Source organism: Lissotriton helveticus, chromosome 10 (genome assembly GCF_964261635.1).
Source record: "Lissotriton helveticus chromosome 10, aLisHel1.1, whole genome shotgun sequence".
In the NCBI taxonomy this organism is placed as follows: Eukaryota; Metazoa; Chordata; class Amphibia; order Caudata; family Salamandridae; genus Lissotriton; species Lissotriton helveticus.
This window is the reverse complement of record NC_136071.1, coordinates 59889946-59913677: the sequence shown is the minus strand read 5'-3', so window position 1 is coordinate 59913677 and position 23732 is coordinate 59889946. Positions and strand designations below refer to the sequence as shown.

General features: G+C 45.3%; 1 protein-coding gene across 1 annotated transcript in view; it reads right to left on the bottom strand.

The window, feature by feature from the left end:
* The window catches only part of LOC144783888 (extracellular calcium-sensing receptor-like), a 130675-nt gene that overhangs the window by 2416 nt on the left and 104527 nt on the right, over window positions 1-23732 (bottom strand). The gene's annotated exons all lie outside the window — the stretch shown is intronic.

Sequence of the window (23732 nt, the reverse complement as noted above, 5' to 3'; positions counted from 1 at the left end):
ACTTATCAGTTATTGCTGCAGAAAAATATTCCCACTAAGCAAAGAAATTTCAAAAGCAATAAGTGCACTTCTTTAAAGAATACATATTTTATAACTTTTAATGTCCTATCTAAAGAATGATACTCAGTGATCCCAAGTATCATGCGATCAAAGTATATATCAACAGTGAACTAATTCATAAAGGTACAAATCCTACACCAATTTAGAAACATAGAGAAAATTGTAATGATAAATTACTTGACACCAAAATGACAAAAATCGAAAGGTAGAACCAGAGTTATGAATTTTTAAACTTCAAGGTAAATTTAGCTCATAAAAGATCAAACCACAACCGCAGACCTATAGTTGCTCAAGACAGGGCCAAAGTAAAAGAAAATGGCCAACCACTATGGAGAACAGGTCATATAAAGAAGTGGATTGGGCTCGGTTGGCATTTATCTTCAGGCTTTGAAGACATTTTTAAGAAAATGTTCTGAGAAGGTAAAGTTCAGTGTGGCTAGGCTGCAGACAGTGTCCGAGGAGGGAGCATCGCTATCAGGGAGCTGCTGGATAAAGCCGTTGTGAAGATTTCTTCGTTCTGAATAAGTCACGTTTTGAAAGCTGAAAATCTCCAGTCGGATGAGGCTGCAGGCCATAGCCGACAAGAAATCCTTGAAGTTGGATCCCTCATGGGCAAAGAAACACTGAACAGGATTTGCTGCTGAGGAGAAGAGCATAGCAGGAGCTGACACAAGATCAGGCTGACCAGCGATGCACCTTGGGTGGCTAGACAAACAGGTCGGTCCCAGTCTCCTCTTGGTTCTCAGAGCAGTTTTGGGACAAAAAATATCTCATTCCAAAGTTTTGGCTTTTGGCTATTTGAGCACCTTTAGCACCACCACCAAGGGTCCAGGAAAGACACCACTTATTAGGACTCACTCAGGCTGGTCCAGGAGCGGGTTCAAGATTGCTAGGCCTTTCTCTCCCTAAGGCTCTGATCAGGAGGCCAGCCAACTAGCACTTGTAGTCACTCGTGTAGTCCTGTATAAAACAGGTCTCAATTGGCAGGGGAGGCTCCTGAGGGTTCAAGGGAGGCTTCAGGCAGCAAAACAGGGCTTCCATGTGCATCAAAGCAGTATTCTGAAGTTCACAGGAGGCAACAGCAGCAGTCAGCAGTCAGTCCTCCGAGAGTCCTTCCACAGATCCAGTAAGTGAACTGAACAGTGAGTCTCCTGATCTAATTTTTATTAGGGGTGGGCGGAATTAGCGTAATCGCGTTACGCAAATCTCCGCAAAACGTTAAAAAATCTCCGCGAACACACAGAAATTCAGCAAACACGCTGAATTGCTTGTTAGCGATGCTCTTTTACAATCGCTGTTTGCGTGCTTGGGGGTAAATATCTCATGAAAACGCATTTCAGAATGCAAACAAGCAAAAAATGTCACAAAGTTGCGGAAAGCAGAATTTTGGGCAATTTCGCGTTCTCCGCGGAATGCAAAATTACCCAAATTCCGCAAATTCCATGAGCGGAACAGTATTTAACACTCAGGCCTGATTTTTATACCTGGTGCCTCCATTGAAGTAGAAGTTTCTAGGGACCTCCCTTTGAAGTACTTGAATGTTCCTACCACCCCTGCCCTGGTTCCAAGATGGCTGAATGAACGATGAAGGGATGGCAAGTCCTCTGTGTCAAGGCAGAGCACACCCTATTCAGTTGAAAGTGTGGCAATGCCCAGCTCCGCCCCCATCCTGTCATTGATGACCTATTTTGGCACACCAAATCCCTCGAGTGTGTGACTGTGTTAGAGGAATTAATAAAGTCCGACTGTCAGCTACACCCAGTGATATGGCCCAGGAGCAGACTGCAGACATCAAACAGAGCAGGAAAATGCCACTTGGAGTGGAATTTTCAAAATTGTAACTTAAAATCTGCCTTTACTATTAAAGAGGATTTTTAATTACAATTGTTCGTACATGAAACATTACCTGTTCCCAATAAAACTTTTTGAACTTATTAAGGCAACCCAATGTTACCCTATCGAAGAGGTAGGCCTCAAAATAGTTAACACTAATTTCGGGTTTTTTCACTACTTGGACATGTAAAACTTAAAAGTACATATCCAACCTTTTAATTACAATACACCCTGCCCTGTGCGCTTACCAAGATGTGAGTTATATGTAAGGCTGGGCAGTAAACTCCGCTCTGTGGGTGGAGTTCACAGAGTTTTGCCCCTTCACGCTCCAAGCGAAGTGCGGAGTTGGACAAAAACTCTGCTCTGCCCATGGAACGGAGTTTATCATGCACACCTCTTTGTAGGTGAATTCTGTCTTCCTTTCAGGGCTTTTTCCTTCTGCAGGGAAGGCAAAAAGGAGCTTGTCTTCCACAAGAACTGCAGCCATCCGCCACCACTGCCAGGTGAAAGCAAGCACAACCGCTTGACAAAACAAAAGACAACAAACACTGTTAATTTAACTTCGCCAGTTTGGTCTTGTTTTGAGTTTGAAGCGGCTGTGTGTGCTTTTACCCGGCAATGGTCGGAGGCTGAAGTAGGGGGCTCTTGTAGGAAGCAGGCTCCTCCTTACCTTCCCTGCAGATGAGAAAAGCTGTGCTCTGCGTGCAAGGGCCGGGCAGTTGTTTTCAGGGCCTCCTCTCTTATCACTCTTTCTGAGTGCAGTGCAGTGACAGAACGCATCCTTGAGGGCACTGGCAGATGTGAGCCAGAACCAACTAGCATACAGCACCATCCATCAGCCCAAACTGGAGTCAGAGAGAGCCTGCAGCGATGTGACAGCCACCAGCATCAGGGAGACTGCAGGACCAGGTAAGGGCAGATGAGGGCCTAGGCTGGGTAGTGGGGAAAGCCTGAGCTCATCATTCCTGGCTTCATTTAGAGGAGGGTGGAAGGTGATCAGGAATGGGGACTAGAATCTTCTGCCTCTGTGGTATGCTGCTAATTGGGCAGGATCTCCCTCCAATGGGAGCGTTGGCTCATCATAGACACAGGCTTGCTGCATGAGAGGTAAGTCAGGCAATACTTCCCTCAATTACACTGAGGCAAGTAGTGGCCCAGTCAATTGTTGGTTCAGCTTCAGTTCAGCCGTGCCTCCCATTTACGGCTATGTAATGATAAAATGCAATCTGTAAGAAACACTGCAACCTGTGTCTGACACATACAGAGCCACCTGTGTGGCTGGTGGAGGCTGAGGTGCTTATTCCGCTTGCATGCGGAACTCTGTAGAATTCCACAGAGTTTTTTAGTAACTCCAAAGAATTCCATGGAGCGAAACTCTGTGAGTTTTCCCCAGCTATAGTTATATGCAATACAAGGGGATTTAAGCCTTTGCAAGGGAGTTATATTCCCAAGTTGAATTGATAGTTTAAAACTGCACACAGGCTGCAATGGCAGACTTAAGACATGTTGTATGGGGCTACTTGAGCGGTGGCACAATGAGTGCTTCAGGCCGACAAGCAGCATTTGATTTACAGGCCCTGGGTATATGGTATACCTATTCACTAGGGACATGCAAGTAAATTAGACATGTCAATCAGGTGGAAGACAGTTTTACCTTGTTTTAGGGAGCAAGCACAACCACTATAGCAATGGTCTCCAGTGGTAAGATGAACAGAATCCTAGAGCCATCAAAAACAAATTCAGCAAAGTAGTAGGAGTAAAGACAAAACATTTGGAGGTGACCCTGCAGAGTGGGCCAAGTCCCACGCATGAGTTTCAAGGAAGGGATGAGGAAAGACTAATAGCACAAACTCTTAACTGAAATGTTCAGTTGTAAGTGATGCAATAATTATGGACAATTGCACCAAATCCATACTAATATTATAAAGAGAGAGCCCAAACCTTTGAGGCGGGTAATCTCAGTAACCACAGCACCAATCACAACACCCAATACAGCGTTGGAAAGGGCAGTTGCAGCAGAATAATATAGGCTATGCAAATGCCCACCATATACATTTAAAAGGTAAAAGAACCGTGCCAGAAAAGTAGTCCCTTGTGGGCGTGTCTGCGTTGTGCTGTGGGCGTGTGCTGGGGGGGCGTGACAAACGCTGGGGGCGTGTGGTACATTCCGCCCTTCATGCCATGTCTCGTATCGTGTGCTGTGGGCGTGTGCTGGGGGCACAGCATTACGAAAACATGTGGTACGTTCCGCCCTTCATGCCATGTCTCATATCCTGTGCTGGTGGCGTGGGCGTGTGCGGGGCGTGGCTTTACTGTATGTAGGTCATGCATGGCAGTATTCCCAAGGGCCGGAAGGAGCGCAAACATGGGCCATTCTGCAGGAATCTCGCCTTATCGTCCTGATGCACACACTGGAGATTTACCACTTCTGTTGCGCACAGGCCTCGCGCGACGCACATCCGGAAACAAGGCCAGCCTCCACGGAAATAGCAAGAAAGGGCCTATCCCTCCCCCGGTAAGTACATTGCTGGCACGGCGAGTCACATCTCCAGCAACATACTCATATTGTTTCACCACCCCTTTGAAAAATGCACAGGTCTTTCTCATTGATGGCCAGCACTGAGATACACTTTTAGACACACCTCCTGCCAGAAGTTCTATGGAGGGCGCTCACATATTAGGATTTAGGCATTTGTTATGGTCATTTTTATTGGGCAATATTTCGTGTTCTGGGGGCATGGCCAATGGGCTCGACAATCGGCCGGCAGAAATTCATACCCGGACAACGTCGGGACGGGCTGCTAGTTCTATATAAAATGATTGCTTCAGACATAGGAATGTCATTGAATACAAAAATCCACATGCGTCGGACTACTATCTGCCAAAACGTGCGTTGACCTAGATGTGAGATATAAATGGCGCAGATAACATTGACCATGTTAAAAAAGCAATGCCTATGCTGATCTTTTGGGAAAACAAGTGTTGGATATCCATATAAAAGAATTGTGGAAGGTAATTACAGACACAATGAATGCGTTTTACTCTTTTTAATATAAATGATGAAATAATGATTTTTAAACAAAATACATTTTTTGTATAAAAATAAATATTGTATACTTGTCAAGTGCTCATTGTGGATAGCCCCATATAGCTATTGTTTGCCTATATAAAAGTGATATAGGTCTAGTGGGACGTTCTTGTATTGACCCAGGATCTAAAACAGCATATCGGTATCCATCCAGTCTGCCCCAGTGCAATTGCATTTTATGGAAGTTGAAGTCATTCTTCTTCAAAGACCTCTGCTTCGCAATGCATTACCAGTCTGCAAATCAGCAATTATTTCAAAGGACACACAAATGGGCGGTGAGGCTGGCATGTGATCCAGGGATGTACAGGTTCATTGAGGATAACTAAAATGCATCTCTGATATTACACTGAGATGTAGGTACTCTGTGCATCTCCACAAATGTTTTGTAGTCTGCCTTAGCTTTCATTAAGTTTTAGATGACCTTTTAGAGTCTGGAGTAGGTTTTCTAGAATTGTTTGCACTGTAGGCACTTCCAATGAAGTCAATTCTCCTGGCCACATGTGAGGTTTATAACCATATATACAAACGTTATTCTAATTAAATTCCATTCTTGGTAACTATTGATGCCATGTCTCTGGATGATCCTCCAGACCAGTAGTAAATATCACAATATTATCAGGGCAGATAACTGCAAAGATATCACGAAGATCTTTGAAACTGCCAAAATGAAGTGCTGAAACACAGCCATAGTATAACAAAGACCAAATGTATTACCAAGTGCTCAAAATTGGCCACATTGTGTGTTATAAGCAGTTTTCCATTTTCCCTTTCACAAATCTTGTCATCCTTGATTTGATCTAAGTTCTCTGTGTTCAGTGGAATGCAAACGTTGCATAATTTGCTTTTGAAAAATTATCCACAGGAGGAGTTAAATATCAAGGTAGCAGGGGTGTGAAAACTGCAAATTATTGAACCCACGAGTAGGCCTCCAGCCTTTGCTACAAGGACCAGTATACTGAGAAGGGTCCTAACTTATGCTTCTACTGTCTAATGTGCCCCAGAAGTGCTGCTGAATGTTTGCCTCTGATTGCATAGTACTTAGAAATGCTTTCATTTTGCCCATCCTCACTCGCCAACCCATCCTTCAATACCCTGTCTGACAGACCAACCAAAGATGCTACCTTCTAACTAATTTATGATATGATGTACACTGTATGTAGTCTAACAGTTCTTATCAATGAGTATGTAGGATTGTAACATGTGTCAGCACTGCTGATTCTGGCAGAGGGGTAGCCAAGGGTCTGCGCCTTGGAAGTGTCAGGGTAGAGCATTAGTGTGAGTGGAGTAGGGACTCCCCCCTTCTAGAACTTGCAATATCCATTTGTAAACCCCTGCACAAGGTAAGAGACTCCAAAATAAGACAAGGAGCAGAGGAAAAAGGGGCTGATTCCCAGCATGGATGGGTGGAAGGACAATGGATTTGTACTTCTTTGATTTCTGGTGACTCTGTCCACAAAGCTATTGGCACTAGCTCCACACCTCACCCCTGGGTGGACTTGCTTAGCATACTTCTGTGGACTGGTCCTGGGTGCCCAAGGTGAGGATACTGCAGGTTACAGCTACATACACAGGCATGCTTGGAGTAGCAGAAGGCTTAGAGTGCTTTGGAAGTGCAAGCAGAGAGAGAGGTCTGTCTTGAGGGCCATTGTGTGCTGTTGCAGGAAGATGCCATGAGGCATTTAGTGATTACCAAGGACTCAGACAGGAGAGCTGAGATGCTGGAATTTTAAAGGTCAATATATTAAAGATTATTTCAGGTGTCTTAAGCATACCAACAAGAGCCAAGAGTAATAAACCCTTTAAGATTTTGCCTATGGGGGATGAAGATATTTGGATTAAAAAGAGCCACTTGCTTTCAGTAGTTCTAGCATCCACAGTGGAGTATTGGGGGCACTTTCAAGGGGAAAAGTAAGTGATATCATGAATGGCAAAGCACATAGTTTGCAAGGTTTCAGATTGCTTATGTGTGAATTTTGCATCATTCTATTGTATTTATGATTGACATTCAATGACTATGAGTGAGACTTTCTCGTGAACAGTATAATGTCACCCACACTAAGTAGTAGCGTTGCACAGCCCAGAGCCTAGGACGGACATCCGTTGCCAGGTGAGGTGACAGAGAGACAATAAGTTAAGCAGAGATGACTGGCTCACATCACAATCAAATTAATGGCATGATCAGATCATGTTCAATTGTCAGAGTCTGTCCAGGCTCTCTGACACGTGGGACCCGAGGCCGACTACAGGTTGTGAGGGTGTCCCCAGCAGGGATCTTCTCCCTGTACAGTTCCTCATTTAGGTCCTTCTTTTACTGCAGTTTAGAATGACCCAGTTTTTAGCAAGTATTTAGAAGCTTCATTTTGCGGCTGGACATCCACATCTGTTTGATTTGAGCATGAGGTGCTTTTTAACATTAATTAAGCAGGTGTGTGGTTTTTTGTTTTGTTCTTCAAATTTCTGAAGTTTGTTTGGCTTGGATATGACTTTCTGTGATAGCAGGATATTTCCACGTCATAATATATTGAGACTCCTATACCTTCCGTTTTACACTATCGCCATCTTGTGGCCTTTGAAAAACTAGCTCAACTTTTATGCGTCTATCCCAGCAAAGCAGGAAACTAGAACTACACGGTTTTATCGCAAATCAGGACACAGTTCTTTTGTGTGACAATCTCAGACATTGCTGTAATGCGTGAAAAAAGTACTAGAAAGGCTTTGTTCTAAAGCAAGATGCAAGGCACTTTGCAGGGTGGATGGCACTCTTATTGAAAATCCTCCCCTTAGAAGTGGAGGATGCTTAAGACATTGTCTTCGATGCCCACATATCCTCAGGTTTATAAGGGGTCGGTGTGAAGGGTTGGCTGCCTAAGACCAAGAGCGTGGGTCGCAACATATCCTGTGCCCTCCTTCAATGAGAAGTAGAGTGGGTGAGAGACGCAGGGTAAGAGACAGGGGTCTTTTCTCAAACAGGGCATTGGGGCTCCGCCGCCTTGTCAATTCAAATCCATGAGTAAAAAAGTATGATCTGTCACCATGCAGATTAAACATGTAGGAGCAGTTTTACGGGTCCCCCTGTGCAACTAGTACATCACTTTTTCTGATGTACTGGAGGCGCATTTCACTTCTCCATATTTACAAGGAGAGGAAACGCCACCCAGCGTGACTATTCCTTTCCTTGTAAATATGGCCCCTTCACACTTTGCGTGCAAGGGGCATTCCGTGGGTATTGCTGTGGGTGTTCCCACGCAACACCCATGGAAGGATACATATTTCCAGATTTACGAGTAATCGTACATCTGGAAATGCGTGTCAATGCTATGCCTTCCATGGGGAGGCGCAACAAGGAGAATTGTTTTCATTTCTCCGCGTTTTTCCTCTTTCAATGTGTGCTGCATTCTACAGCATGCATTGAAAGACGAAAATGCCTGTAGGGAATTTTTTTTGCAGGAAGGTGCCCCTTTCTGCACAAAAACAATCTCCCCATGACGCAGGCCATGGTGCAAGGGTATTTGCGCCGGCACATGGCAGCTGTTTGTGCGCCAGCGCAGGGGAGAGAACAGGAATGTGACATATTATTGTAAATATTTTGCATTCCGGTGCTTCGGAAGTGCTGCAGCGTGGCACAGCCAAAGGGCTTGCGTTGCCCCGCTGTAGCACCTTGTAGATCCGCCCCCTCTTCAGAAACCTTACTGCAACGTAATTGGAGCTGGAAGACCATCAGCTCCTTCCTTCTTGATATAATTCAGCCCCTGGACATTTTCATGTACAACCTAGTCCAAAGCTGTGTGTCACATCAATGTTACGGGAATACAACCCTGGCTAAGTTATCACAGGGTAGACACATAATCACAGGGGCTGTGACACTGCTGCTCCATCCTATACCTTCTCCAGGCCTGCCTTAATTGGGTGGTCTGGCTCCTGTACTTTTCTCTACAGTTCTGGTACTAAAAAAGCAGTGGGGCAGACAGTTAGCCAAGCGTAAGTGCACCTTAATCAGCAAAACAGATTAATATGCCTCAGAGGTCCTGGTTTACTATATTTTGAGGTTTATGTAAAGACAAGCTGCCAAACGCAAAAAAAAGGGTAAAATCTTTCACTTTAAACCCAACCCAGGGGACCACTAAACAATACAGTTGGATCGACAGATGCAATGCCAGTTCTGTTCTCATTTATCGTATCTAGCCCACACTACACATGTATTGTGAAAAGAAGGGAATGATGGTTTGTTTCTTGCTCGACAAGACAAAACGTGGAAAAGAACAGACATCTTCCCTATCAATTCAGCAATGTGATATAATTGGATTACTTAGTCTGATGTCTGGTCTCTTTCCTGTCTCTTGCTCTCCTTCTCACTAATATGTCTCCTCTTGGGTTCCCTATCTCCCTGATTCTCTCCCATTCTTTGTTATCCCATTTTCTCCCCTCCCTCTTTTCTCCCTTTTCCTAGTCTACAGCTTTTCTTCCTTTTAGAACTTTCTGCAATCACCATAGTGTTGACTTTGTCTCCCTCCCAGCCTTCTTGTCTTCAAAGCACTTCTGTAAATTTCTATCTTGGTGTATGCAAGTATCAAGAAGTCTTTATTCGATTAATACATCATAAAAGACATAAAATACAAAATTTACATAGTAAAAACATCTAAAACCATTATTAAATTTACTTATAAAGGCTTTTATGAATGAATACAAAATTGGCTATACAACAGGGATTACCAATAAATATAAAATATAATAAACCAGTCATTAACAAGACGCGGGCGTACATTGTTAAGCCACAAGCTACTTGCGATTAATGAACCTTGTTCTAAGCAACCAAGCCCACCCTATATATTTAGCAACCCCCACGACAATTAATGGGGTGAGGTTGGTTTTTAAAATTCTGCTAGCTTCAGTGGCCGAGCGGGTGCCCAAGGATTTACAAACCGGGCTTAACCATTTAGCTCTGGGGGCTATGTACAGAGGACAAACAAACAAAAAATGGTTCACACTTTCAATTAGGCCATTACATTTTGGACAGTACCCTGTCCCACCAGAACCCCACTTTTTAGTGACCTCCCCTAGCGGCAACGTGCCACATCTGAACTGGTGGAATAGTTTGCGATCCAGGGGCTTTGTTATTATGTCCCAATATTGTTCTAGCTTGGATGAATCCTTAAAAACAATAAATTGGCTTGTCAGATTACTAGAACACAAACTCGAATGTCTGTTAGAAACCACCGAGTCCCAATAGTGCATTTTTAGATCTTTTTTGGAGGGAAAAATTGCTGTTTCAGGACCAGACCACAAATTTCCATACCCCAGGGCGGATAGGGTAGAGCTCAGATCCTTGAACCAGCCTATGTTTAACCCCTTCCACGCTCATGACGAGCTGGGCTCGTCATGAGGTAGCCTCCTGCTACGCTGATGACGAGCCCAGCTCGTCATGGAACATGTGTTTTTGTTGTTTCCAGCACACAGCGGGAAAATGCATAGCATCGATGTGGTTAAAGAACCAGAGCGATCTCTAACCTCCAGACAGGCCTTGGCATAAAAAAGAAGTTCCGGCGTTGTCCATAGACGTCGCCAGAATGCCAAAGGGCGGAATCTCGCTTGATCCTCCACCGGTTGGCACCTGAGATCGCATAAAAGCGGGATCCGCGGAGAGGACTGGGGTAGACCTATTGCCATCCTAAGGAATTTGTTTTGGGCTGTTTTCAAGGGATCCAGTTTGCTGAAGCCCCATAGTTCCGCCCCATATAGAACAGAAGGTAAAACTTTTGAGCCATATATCTTAATTAGTGGAGAAATAGGCCTGGTAAAAGAGCATTTGTGCTCTTTAATCAACGCACCACTTATCTGCAAATGCTTAAGGACCATTAGCTCAACCTGGTGGGACCAACTGAGGGTCTCGCTAAAAGTAACACCCAGGTAAGTGAAAAACTTAGTTTGTTCCAATGGGATACCCCCCAAAGTTACCCTAGCGCTAATTTGATTGTGCCCTCTTAAAACCATAAATTTGGTCTTGGACACATTTATTTCCAGCTCATGTTCGCTGCAGAATAGCTCAAACCTCGACAGGGCTTGTTGAAGGCCCTGTCTGGTTTTTTAAATCAGGAGCGTATTGTCAGCGAACATGAGCAGGGGAATTTTCATTCCAGCCAGAGTGGGTGCATCCGTGCAATGGTTGTCAAAGTACTTGGTAACCTTGTTAATATATAAGGAAAAGAGGGTATGGGCCAACACGCACCCTTGCCTGACGCCTTTGGCCACAGGGAACCTATCAGTCACCTCCCCAGGTTTGCTCCAGCGAACCTGCGCATAGGTGTGAGTATGTAGGTTCACCAATAATCGGACAAGGGGAGGAGGCATACCCTGATCTAATAAGCATTTCCACAACCCAGCCCTCGGGACGAGATCAAAAGCAGACCTCAAGTCCACGAATGCTGCGTATAAGTTGCCTTTACTCAAGACAACAAGCTTCCAATAAAGAAGCATAAAGCGGAAGGCCTGGTCTAGAGTACTCACATGGGATCTGAAGCCAGCTTGGAGAGGGGTTAAAACATTATGCTCCTCTATCCATTCCTGAATCCTGGTGAGAACAAGACGGGCTGTGATTTTTTGCACCGCGTCGATTAGACTGATCGGCCGGTAGTTGGATGGGACCGACCGATCACCTTTTTTATAGATAGGCAGGATTTCTGCGCCTGCCCAGGAATCAGGAACCCTAGCACCTGTGGCCAAAGCATTTGCCAACTGGGCTAAGTACGGAACCCAGAGGTTGTGATCCTGTTGGAATAAAACTGCGGGTATGCAATCAGGGCCAGGTGCTTTTCCCCTAGGAATAGATTTCAGAACAGCTTCAACATCTCTGACCGTAAACACTAAGGGGTCAGCCGACAATGGCCAGCTTATATTATCGTGCACATCACTGGGGCACCTAAATTGTTCCTCGAAGTAGCGAACCCATTGTTGTTGGTCCACCGAGGCCGGGCTCGGGCGGTCATCCTGGGACAAACCCCATTTGAGTAGGTGCCAGAATTGTTGCATGTTCCTCGAGCCACATGCTTCAGTTAGAGTTAACCAACGGTCTTCATCCCAGTTGGCCTTAGCAGAACGTTTGGCAGTATTGAAAGCCTTCCTGCAATACCTAATTGCAGCGAGATTCTTGAGTTTTAAAGCTTTAAACAATTCTGCATGGGTTCGACGACATTCTTCATTGAACCAATTAGATGGTTTCATGGGCCCCCTATTACCCCTTTTGGAGACAGACTTTATGAATAATTTTTTTAAAGACACAAATAAGCTGGAATGCGTGTCAGTAATAATAGAGTTAATCGCCTCCTGCGAATTGCACTGAGAGATTACGGCCAAGGAGTTAGACACCAGGGATCTGATGGTTTTACGTGCTTCAGCATCTGCAGAGATCTTTGGCCAGCGTACCCTCCTCATATCGTTGATAAGTACTACTGCCTCCTGAATTAAATTGGGCATGCAGTTGACCGGCTCTAAAAAACTGAAATCCATTAATTCCGCCACCAGTGGATCGTGGTCACTTTCCGGACGAGGCTTTACTTCCATATCCACTACCGCATGCCACAGCTTAACATCCAAGAGTATGTAGTCGATACGACTACTAAATCTACCGTTGTTAAAGGTGTGTTTACCCCACCTGTCTGAACATACTCGACCATTTAGGGCACGTAATCCCTGATCCAAACACAATCCTTTTATAAAGATAGCCGCTTGCGACCATTTTTTGATCGAAGGGAGGGAAAGTTGGGGGATCCCCCAAGCCAAATCCTCAGCCTCTGTTATGAGGCCATCATCCGAACTGAGTGGTTCGAAACAAGTGTTTAGATCACCCGTCACAACCATATGGCCTGCTACCGAAGTAACCTTTAGAAAATCATCCAGACAAAGCAGAGCAACTGGAACCCTACCACCCTGAACACCCCTGGCGTATATGTTAATCAACAGTATATTCAACCCCCTTGAAGATTTGATACTAACAATTAATATGTCTGGGCTATCAATGAAGATTTCCTCTGCTGACACTCCCTCGAATTGACGAACCCACACTGACAAACCACCTATAGCTCGACCTCTATGTCCTCTGGTTGCTGGTTTACTAAAATTCAAGTAACCAGAGAGGAACTGGGGTAAAGGAGCCCAGGTTTCCTGAAAGGACCAAATGTCACCTTGACGAATAAAATTGATCCAATCAGGAATACACATGCGTGACTCGAGGCCAGCTATATTCCAACAACCCAGGATAGTTCCGTTACTTGGTGCTGGGGCGCTAGATAAATTAACAGAAGAATAGGGATCGTTATCCAGGGTGATGACTACTTCTTGCAAAGGCACAACTCCATCTATATGATCAGTAATGCTGCTCTGGGGCCCACCCTGATTGCCCGACACCCTATTCAAACTCTCAGCAATTATGCCTAGCACTGTTTCACCACTCTCTACTGTTTGGTCAGCAGATAACATTGTCAAAGGGACACACCCGGATAAGCAACACCCCCCACAACCCTTTGGGCTGCGCAATCCATATTAGTTTTAACATAGCATAATAAGTTAACTGGAGCATCAGTAGTGCCCGTACAATCTGAAATACCCTCTGTGTCCCAAGGTGGAATAGGTGGTCAATCATTTGACGCCAGCCCTGATAAGGGCTCATAGAGGTTCCTAAGCGGGATATTCCAGTACTCACTAGGCTGTAAATATTTGCTTTGTTTATTGCAATCGGGATAGAGATTTTGGGGCTGATTAAATTGTTGAAAAACTGGTGTGGGGAAAAGGCCAGAAAACTGAGGTTTGTGGGAGGTTGGGCAAATTGATGTGGGTGGAGGGCCAAAAGGCTGGGGCATGGAATTAGCCCACCTCGGGGTATGTGAGGAACTGTTATAACTTGATTGAACGTAGGAGCGAACCAGGGCCTCAGGATTTAGGTGCGGACTGTGAAAAGAAGGAGTAAAATTAGACCACTTGAGAGGTTGCTGATCTCTTGTAAAACGTTGATGACCCAATGGTTTGAGCAGATTCTCAGGGTAAAAATAACTGAGATTCCGCGTGGAAATCCCACCCTCGTTGTTACCCACATACCAATCAGTAAGGTGGGTGACAAGTCTGTGATCCCTAAAGTTAATGATCACCGTGTCACCCTCTATGTCCTTAGGGTGCAAACCCACCCACTTGCATCTTCTGACTGATATAATGTCCCCGTTTGATGGTTTGTTAAAGGCCACCATAGACTTTACTTTGGAAGAGTTAGAATTGGTGGTATGAGATGGTTTAGATGCCGGATCCGGGGCCTTGGGTATTGTAAAACATTTAGTGTTGTTATTTTTAGATTGGTGGCTAGGGACAACATTTGTAGCACTAGGCACAATATTTGTAGCACTAGGCACAATATTTGTAGCACTAGGCACTGAATTTGTGACACTAGGCATAGAGGGTGTACCAACCTGCCCATCAGAGCTGGCATAAAAAGGTGGACCCACAGATGCCAAAAATCGATCCATTTTATCTCCCAAAATCCTCACACGCTCCAACAATGGAAGCATGTGTGATCTTATTAATTTCTCCAGAAGTTCATAACTATCCTTATTAAACCCAGATAGAGCAACCTCTGGCGAGGATGGGTGGTGTAGGGTGACTAAAGGTGCCTCAACCACAGGCAGTGCCATAAACTCAGTAATAGGTTTAACTATAAAGGGAGAAGGGGTATGGTGACTAGGGCCTTTTCTTTTAACACCACCCTTTTTCCTTTTTTTCCTGGGTGGTGAACACACAACCTTATTGACCTTAATAGTCTTAGAACCGGTATCACTAACATTGTGTGACAAGGTGATCTCACTTGGACCAACACAGTCCAAAGAACGATTTGTTAGTGTTGAGTGAAGATTAGGTGCCATAGTCTGAACGACTGGAGTGTTAAGGTCAATGAGACTAATGGATACGGGAGATAAACTATTTACATGGGCCTCACTAATAATGCTAGAATGAGCTGGGGAAATATTAGGAACCCTGAATATACTGGGGATTTGGTCCATACCGGACATATCTGCTTCAATTGGCATCTTCCCTGGAACAACCGTATCCTGTGTATTAATCGAATCTGGTTGGATGAGCAGCGGCAGGTTTTTAAGGTGTTCAATAGAGCGACGTCGCTCAGCGCGTCGCTCTGCTAAAAGGAGTTCTTTGTCGACCTCCTTGTGTGCCCTCTCGAAATATTTGTCGAGTGGCCCCAAGAAGGAAACACCCACACCAGAAGGGAGTGGGGTAGTCATAACAACTAGGGGACAGGATTTCACTAACTACTCACAAGACCCACCTGAATAATCAATAAGGTACAACAATTTAGAACAAATAAATAGACAGGACGTGTCAGTGACCTGGCCCAGCCTGGCCTCCTTTGGCCCCTGACAGCCACAGACGGTCCTGCCCTTGTCCCGGGCTTCTCCCGGGACGCTCCCGCGTAGCGGGTAATGGCCTTCCCTTAAATAGGTAGACCGTAAGATTGCAGGCGGGGCGTGGTGGACAGGGAGAGCGGCCAGGTGACGAGAGGCGCGGTATGCAGAGGCTTCTGGTCTTGGAAGTCCTGCCCCGCACGCTCGCAGCCCTGGTCCAACACACGCAGCACAATCAGGCTTCCCAGTGACTCAGGTGCGCAGCGGGACCCGCGAAGCGGCTTCCGCAAGTTGTAAGGCAAAAAGAAGGGGTCCAGCAGAGTCCTCGACCCTCAGCAACAGTCAGGAAAAATACAGTGTGTCCCACGTAGATTTCTCCTCACGAGCCTTTAGATGATTGCAGGCGGGGCGTGGTAGACAGGGAGAGCGGCCAGGTGACGAGAGGCGCGGTATGCAGAGGCTTCTGGTCTTGGAAGTCCTGCCCCGCACGCTCGCAGCCCTGGTCCAACACACGCAGCACAATCAGGCTTCCCAGTGACTCAGGTGCGCAGCGGGACCCGCAAAGCGGGTTCCGCAAGTTGTAAGGCAAAAAGAAGGGGTCCAGCAGAGTCCTCGACCCTCAGCAACAGTCAGTAAAAATACAGTGTGTCCCACGTTGATTTCTCCTCACGAGCCTTTAGAGGATTGCAGGCGGGGCGTGGTGGACAGGGAGAGGGGCCAGGTGACGAGAGGCGCGGTATGCAGAGGCTTCTGGTCTTGGAAGTCCTGCCCCGCACGCTCGCAGCCCTGGTCCAACACACGCAGCACAATCAGGCTTCCCAGTGACTCAGGTGCGCAGCGGGACCCGCGAAGCGGGTTCCGCAAGTTGTAAGGCAAAAAGAAGGGGTCCAGCAGAGTCCTCGACCCTCAGCAACAGTCAGTAAAAATACAGTGTGTCTTTTATCTGTATTGCATTCTATCTTGAATTGAATTTAAAAGATCTTTATTCAAATATAAAATGTATAATCATGAAAGACTAAAACCACATAGAGATACCATATTCAATATAAATACAAAGTATGTTATAAAACATATGAATAAAATCAGCAGGATTAAAAGAGGTAAAAAAAGCATCATATTTCATAGGGAGGTCACAGTAATCCTCGAGTTAAATAGCCAAATGGCATTTTAGGAATTAATCACTTTGTTCCAATACAGGGCACTTTTCAAAAAAGAACAAGCTGCAAAAGACACAGCATAGCTGACATTTGTAAGTAAACATAGACTGGCCTATATTTGTGGAAATCCATTGACTTAGGAATAGGCACCAGATATTTTTATCGAGGGGGTCATCATACCTACAGAATAGTACCAGGTGTTCCAGAGTCAGGGGCAAGCTGCCATCACAGGGGAACATTTCAATAAAGCTTAACTCATTGATAGGATTTGTAGAGCGCAAGTAACCCCAGAGGCTTCTAGGCGCTGTCTGTGATCAGTGAAAGTGGCCTAGTTATTTAGAGAAAAGCCAGGCTTTTAACAACTTTCTGAAAGCCAAGAGAGTAATGGCATACTTCAGATTTTGGGGCAGATTGTTCCATTTTAGAGCCGTGCATCTGATGAAGCACTTACCTCCCCAGGACACACGCTTATAGGGCGAACAATCAGATTTCTGGAGTCGCTGGAGCATAGCATAGCATAACACGTGTATTTGTAAAGCACACTTATAACCCATGAGTCTCAAGGCACTGAACAACAGATGCTTATTGTTACCCAACTCAATGGTACTCATTTTGTTGACCTCAGATGGATGAAAGGCTGAGTGGACCCGCTGGGATTTGAACCTGTAACAATGAGGTCGAACACAGGACCAGTTAGCGGATGCACTAAGCCACCAGACCCGGCTATAAGGATCTGCCTGGAGAATACCATTTAAGGTTGTTCTTCAAGTGGTCAGGGCTTATTCCATGAAGTGCTTGAATGCTATGCAGAGAGCCTTAAAGGTGATACCCAACTCAATAGGCAGCCAATATAGCTCATTTATGGCCTGGGATGCCGATTGGAACCTGGGGATTTTCCTCTCGCTGAATGCTCAAACAGTTGTGATATCTCCAGATGGTGGCACCATGTAACAACACAGGGAGGCAATACATTCTGTATATTTATATCAGCGGTTGCACAGTGTAACTGCCCACCATTGAAGCAAACATGAAAAGAGATCTGCATGCTTGATTAATTCACTGGCAGCGGTTTGCAAGACAAGGTATCCAGCTGTTCTGCAGGTCAAAGGTAACCCCTAAATAAGTAAACGCAGCCACCCTTGAAATAACCATTCCCTTGATTGTGAATTGTGTCTAACCTTTGAGGTCTGCCTCCTAACGGCCATATAGTTCATTTTGGCAATACTGGTATCCAGCACCAGTTCATCCATGAACTTGACAAATGAGTCGACAAGGCCCTTGAGGCCATTCAAGGTGTAGGAGAGTAGCACTGTAGTGTCTGCATATAAGAGGGGACAAAGGTAGATTTAGCCTTGGGCATGTTGTTCCCGTTGGCTACCAAAAAAGGAATTCAGGCCATTCATTTAAAGTAAAAATAGGATAGGCGCCAAAACATAGACTTGCCCGATCCCTCCCCGAGGCAGGCTTAAAGAATCGGTGCACTTTCCTCCCATACCATATCTGACTGATGCATTGACATCTGTATGAAGGACAAGTAAGAAGTCAACCAATGGCTGAGACAAGATCAGCTAATATACTCCATAGCTTTGATCTGTTGAACTGATCAAAAGCACTATTCAGATCCATGAATGCTAGACAGATGTCCTCCTTCTTAGCCACCCCATTTTTCTTGGTTAATAAATGTAGGTTCAAGCAGTGTTCCATTGTTCCCATGCCTTCTATAAAGCCATATTGGGCAAAAGAACAACTGTTGTTAAGTTGGGTCCAGTCTTCAACATTGTAGAATTATGCAACCCACTATTTTAACGGCAGAATCTAATAAAGAAATGGGTCTGTAGCAACCAGGGTACTGCCTACTGCCCATTTCAAAGATGGGTACAATGACCACAGTTTTCTATGAGTTAGAAATTGTAGTGGTGGTGGTAGCATTTATGGCGTTAGTTAGTAAAAGGAAGAGATTTGCTTTACAAAGGTCCATGGGTACCCCATCTAGACCGGGTGCTTTGTTCATGGGGCTAGCTAAAATCACGGAGTGGACATCCTCAAGTACAAACATAATACCCAGTGAGAACAGTAAGGTCCCTTCGGTGACAGCTAGAAACCCATCCACACCTAATGGATAGACATTTTTAAAGTGTGCCACGATTGTATGGGAGAAGTGTCCGAGACAATGTCATCCGGCCTGGCAGAGTAATACTGCTTCCCATTGACTACCTTCCAAAACTACGTGGCATCCCTTGAATTGCAGGTGGTGACTAGACGCTCCCACATTTCCTCTTTTAGGAATAGCTTTCTTCTCCTAATGGCTTTCTTGTAAGCTGCTCTAGCGATTGTAATATTCAGCTGGCTTCTTGGCCTGGCATTAAGGGCTTCGCACAGCCACTTACTGGCCACCCTGCACTCTTTGTCAAACCAACCAGTTTTAGGAGTTCTACATGGCCCAGATAGTTCAAGCATGATGGTTCTTAATGAATGATTTACAGACTCGAAGGCATCTAAAACAATGGCAGGGGAATCCTCCAGTGTTAGTAGAGGATCCATATTTAAACTCAGGTTTGTACCGACTAAAACTATTAGCAAAGTGAAGATAAATATGATATTCAAGGTCACAGGGGTATGCAGTTCCTAGTAAGTATGGAGTTGTCTGCTTAGGTCAGATACGTTCCTCCCAGTCTGCAGGGAGCATTACTCTGTAGGAACAAATGCCTTCACACACCTAGAAAGGTGTCATGCTTCAACATTGGGCTTTTTCTTCACTTCAGACCAGCGCTGCAATGCCCGACGGGCACCCTCAATGGGGTCTCTTTACCAGAGATATTTTTATAAGTCATATGGTGAAGTGTGTGGGTAAAATAGTAGATTGGTGTATTTTAAGTAAATATGTCAAAGAGAGGGATAAAAATAGGGCATGACTATTCTACAGCAATATGTCAATGATTGAGTCCTACTGCCTATGTTAAAATATGTGGGGCCACCTCCTGGAAGTGATTATCTAAGGTAGCTGAAGGTCAACATGTTTCAAGCCTAATTTAGTCATGTGAATGATCTAGCAGCTTTTCTTCAGGACAATAAAAACCTAGTCTACACAGTGACTAGGGTTTTGATATATAAGTTTATTTTTGTTACTCCCAGTCACCTATACTTCTCTTTGTATCAAAATAAGTAAATCAACTTTTGTGAAGACCTGAAGTGCAGACAAAATTATGACATCATCAATTTCACTATTATCAAAAGATTGACAATTTGAGACACCAGAGCATGCTCACATGTTCATTCTCACTCTCTAATGTGTCCCATGAATTAAAAAGTGCAATTCACAAACGCCACATGGAAGATAATACATATACTATAACATTTCGACACACTCTATTGATCAGTGAGGAAACGTACCCACTGAGGGTATAAATCAGAACTCCTTGAGTATTTTCCTGCTGACACGCTTATTAGCATGCTGTAAAATATCAAAACATAGGGCCAGTTGACCCCTGTTAATGATCTGGTAAGCGAGCAGTTGAATTGTACACTCTCTTTTGGAAAAATAGAGCGGCTATGCCATATTCACGGTCTCCTGTATATCAGCACACTATAATAATAATAATACCCCTGTATTTGTAAAGCGCAAATTAATCACCCCTACGGGTCTCAAGGTGCTGGAGGCCATTGGGAAGATTAAGCAAGCTATTGTCCAGAGTTATATGGTGCTGTTCTGAGCTGCTGCTGGCACCAGGGATCAAACCATGAGCCCCATGCTACGAGTCAACCACCCTGTCTGCTGCGCCACACCTCTCTCCTCTTCTGGAAGACCTACTCATGCTGGAAACCTTGAAAGTGCTGAGTGGGTCTCCAGTATTTAACCAGTCTTCCATCAGTGGTAATAGGAAGCAGGTGTGTTTTATTCAGTTGAAGTCTGGTTTCAACCACTGGAGGGGAAACACTCAGGTCGCACGTTCGGGTCTGTTTTTTATTTCTAATGGGGGAGGACTCTTCTCTCCCATATATGTGTAAATGTGGTGGTCATTTTAACATGGGGGGACGAATCTGTGAAGTCAATGTGGGCTAACATCGTCCGCCCAGTCAATCTTAGTTTCAATAGTCGCATTGACATAAGAACACTCCTATTTTGATAAAATGACATTTACTTTTTGTAGTGATTCAAAGATTTTTTTTCCTTTGAACAATTATTTATTCTGTGAATGAGGATGGTAATGTATACATATGTGTGTAACTGGGGGGAACCTTACCTACACAGCGAGTGCCAAGGACTCCACGCCGCCACCGCCAGGAGTCACGACAAAGCCCAGGTCTCCACGCTGCCACCGGCAGGAGTCCACGGACGTTAAGCTTCGCGCCGCCGCCCCGGGACTACATTACCCAGCAGGCTCAGTGGCGGCGCGCTCTGCACACGTCCTGAGAGCGCCAGAAGGCGCATTTAATCAGCGGCCAGACCCGCGTCGCGAGACGTGCGCGGGTCGAGCCGGGCAAAGCCCGGGCCAAGGGCGGGCCCGTTTAAGCCCGTTCAAGACCGGAAAAGGACGGGACGGGCCACCCCACTTTCATCTGCCCCCGCGAACAAAGGTCAGTTTTCATTTTCTCTGCTTTACTGTATCTGGCCCTTTACATCAAGGAGTCTAAGTGACAGGCCTCCTAAAAGCAATCTTGACAACTGTACCATCTGAAGCCCCAAATGTCAGAAAATCAACCGGGGGTTCACTATTAGGCACCCTGGATAACTTCCTAGTCAGGGTATCGTCAGCTTTGGCCAAGGATATCGAACTCACCGAACAGAAACTTTCCTTGGAAACCCCATTTGATAAAAGATCTTCACTGGGAAGCCAGGCGAGGGCAATATCACCAACCCGCCATCTATCTAACTCTCAGGATACACTGCCTCCCTCGGGAGTTGTAGAGCGAATTGATTCATTACAGTTAGTTGTCTCCCATGATATTAGTTCAAACTCCCCTACTGGTACGGTTGTCCATAATACCGCCAAGGCCATACTCTCCCCTAATATTAAAACTCGCTCAGCCTCCAATGCAAAATCATGTATTCATCAGCGAGATGTGGGAGCGGCTGCTAAAAGGAAGTGCACTGGCGTACAAACTACTCTAGGAGGCAAAAAAGCCAAAACAGGTAAAACGGATGTGCCTAATGAAGTCCCAGCAGCCAGACTTCCACCCAGTCCACCCCATCTACCAACGATTGCCATAGAAGAGCATAGCGGACAACAAATCGTTCTGGGGGAGAAGACCAGTCTGACATGGGCCCATTGTTTTGGAAGAAATTGGAAAGTACTTTCAAAAAAATCTGTACTCCAATTACCACACGACTGGACTCAATTGAGAATAGATTAGTCTGCCTCGAACTCTCAGTCGCATCACTCCAGAAGCAAGTGGGTCCGAGGGCTAATGACTCCACTCATAGGCAGACAAAAACCCCAGGCCTAATGCCAACTGCCCTCAACGCTGCTGTAGCATCAAAAAGTTGTACTGTCCCTACCCAAAGATCTCCTGCCCTTACCACCGTTGATGCCTTAGCACCCCGTTTACTACCAGTTGCAAATACTGCTACAAGGGACAAACCCCATCAAATAGCTGCCAACAGCACAGCACCAAGACTTCAAAAACCCCCCTTGGTCCAGAACATTGATCCCCTGCCCAACATCGATCTTCCACCACAATCAGCGGCCTATGTGGTGGTTTTTGCGGGGGTCCCCGTTCTGGCACAGGGAAAAAGGGAGACTTATGCAGAACTTAAAAACAAGTGCACCTTCTGGCTCAACCAGAAACGACCACTCCCAACAAATATTACAGCAGAAATTCTGTTTGTCAGGAGAGTGAATTGGATTGGGAAGAGCACTAAAACCATGGTGGGTGACTGTGTTATCATTATTTTAGAGACTGGAGGTGCGTCGAATTTATTTGCAATTGGCCCCAAAATATTGTGTTGCCTGGAATTCTTACACTGCCACTGTCCCATTTTTATGAACCCCGGTACCCAACTTCAAGAGTCTTATTCCCACTGGACGATTTGCCGAACACACGCCCTTTAGGGAACATCATGCTCTTTAATATATTTGATGCCCTTTCAGGCCTGGGGGATTGTGACTATTTATTTATTTTTATTTATTTATTTATTATTTATTTTTTCAGCTTGTAAAGCGCGACAGCTACCCACAAAGGGTTTCCCGGCGCTAAAATGAAGGCTAGCATAGCGTACGGTAAAATAAACTTATTGGTTAAATAACCAGGTCTTGACTGCCTTCCGGAAACGGTTGAGACAGCATTCTGCATGAATGACCAGAGGGAGGGAGTTCCAGAGCCTAGGACCCATGAAGGCGAAGGACCTCCCGCCCATCCTGGCAAATTTGACCTTGGGCACACAAAATAATTCTTGGGTGGATGATCTCAATGTACGGGTAGGGGAGTACGTTGACACCAAGGATTAAAGATATCTTGGTGCCGTGCCTGCTTTTATTTTATGCATGTAACATAAAGCTTTAAACTTCACACGATTCTCCACTTGGAGCCAGTGGGGTTCCCTGAGATGTCGTGTCATGGGTTCATTCCTCTTGCAGCCACAGAGTAGACGCGCCACAGCGTTTTGGACCATTTGAAGGCGGCGGATGACCGCCTTAGTGACCCCCAGGTAGAGCACATTGCCGTAGTCCAACCGGGAGGTCACCAAGGCGTTGACTACGGACCTCTGAGTTTCCGGTGGCAGCATCCACAGTATCTTACGCAACCAGCGCAAGATAGAAAAGCAGGTGGCCGCTACTTTCGTCACTTGCGTCTGCATTATCAGACTAACGCTCTGTGTCCCAAACGTCAGTAGAGAATAGCATATTTTTAAGTATCGGGGGATCTGTTGAAAAGGGATTTGGACAAGATTTTGCCAAGCTACCATTAGACGCCAGTAGGAGTTTTGAGCTGATGGTTGCAGAAGACCTTACCGACTTATTATCCTCTAGTGATGATCTTTTCCTGGATAGGGATTCATTACCAAGAGGATCAGTATTAACCCTACCAACAGCCCACATTACAGTTCCTATCTCTGTACCATCCAACATAGTACAAAAAGGGCCTACGAATGCCCCTGATGGCTTAAATAATTTGGTTAACTGCGGTAACCAGCCATTTAGAATTCATAATCAAAACTCATCCCTAAAAATTCTAACCTGGAATATAGCAGGTCTCGCCGCCAAC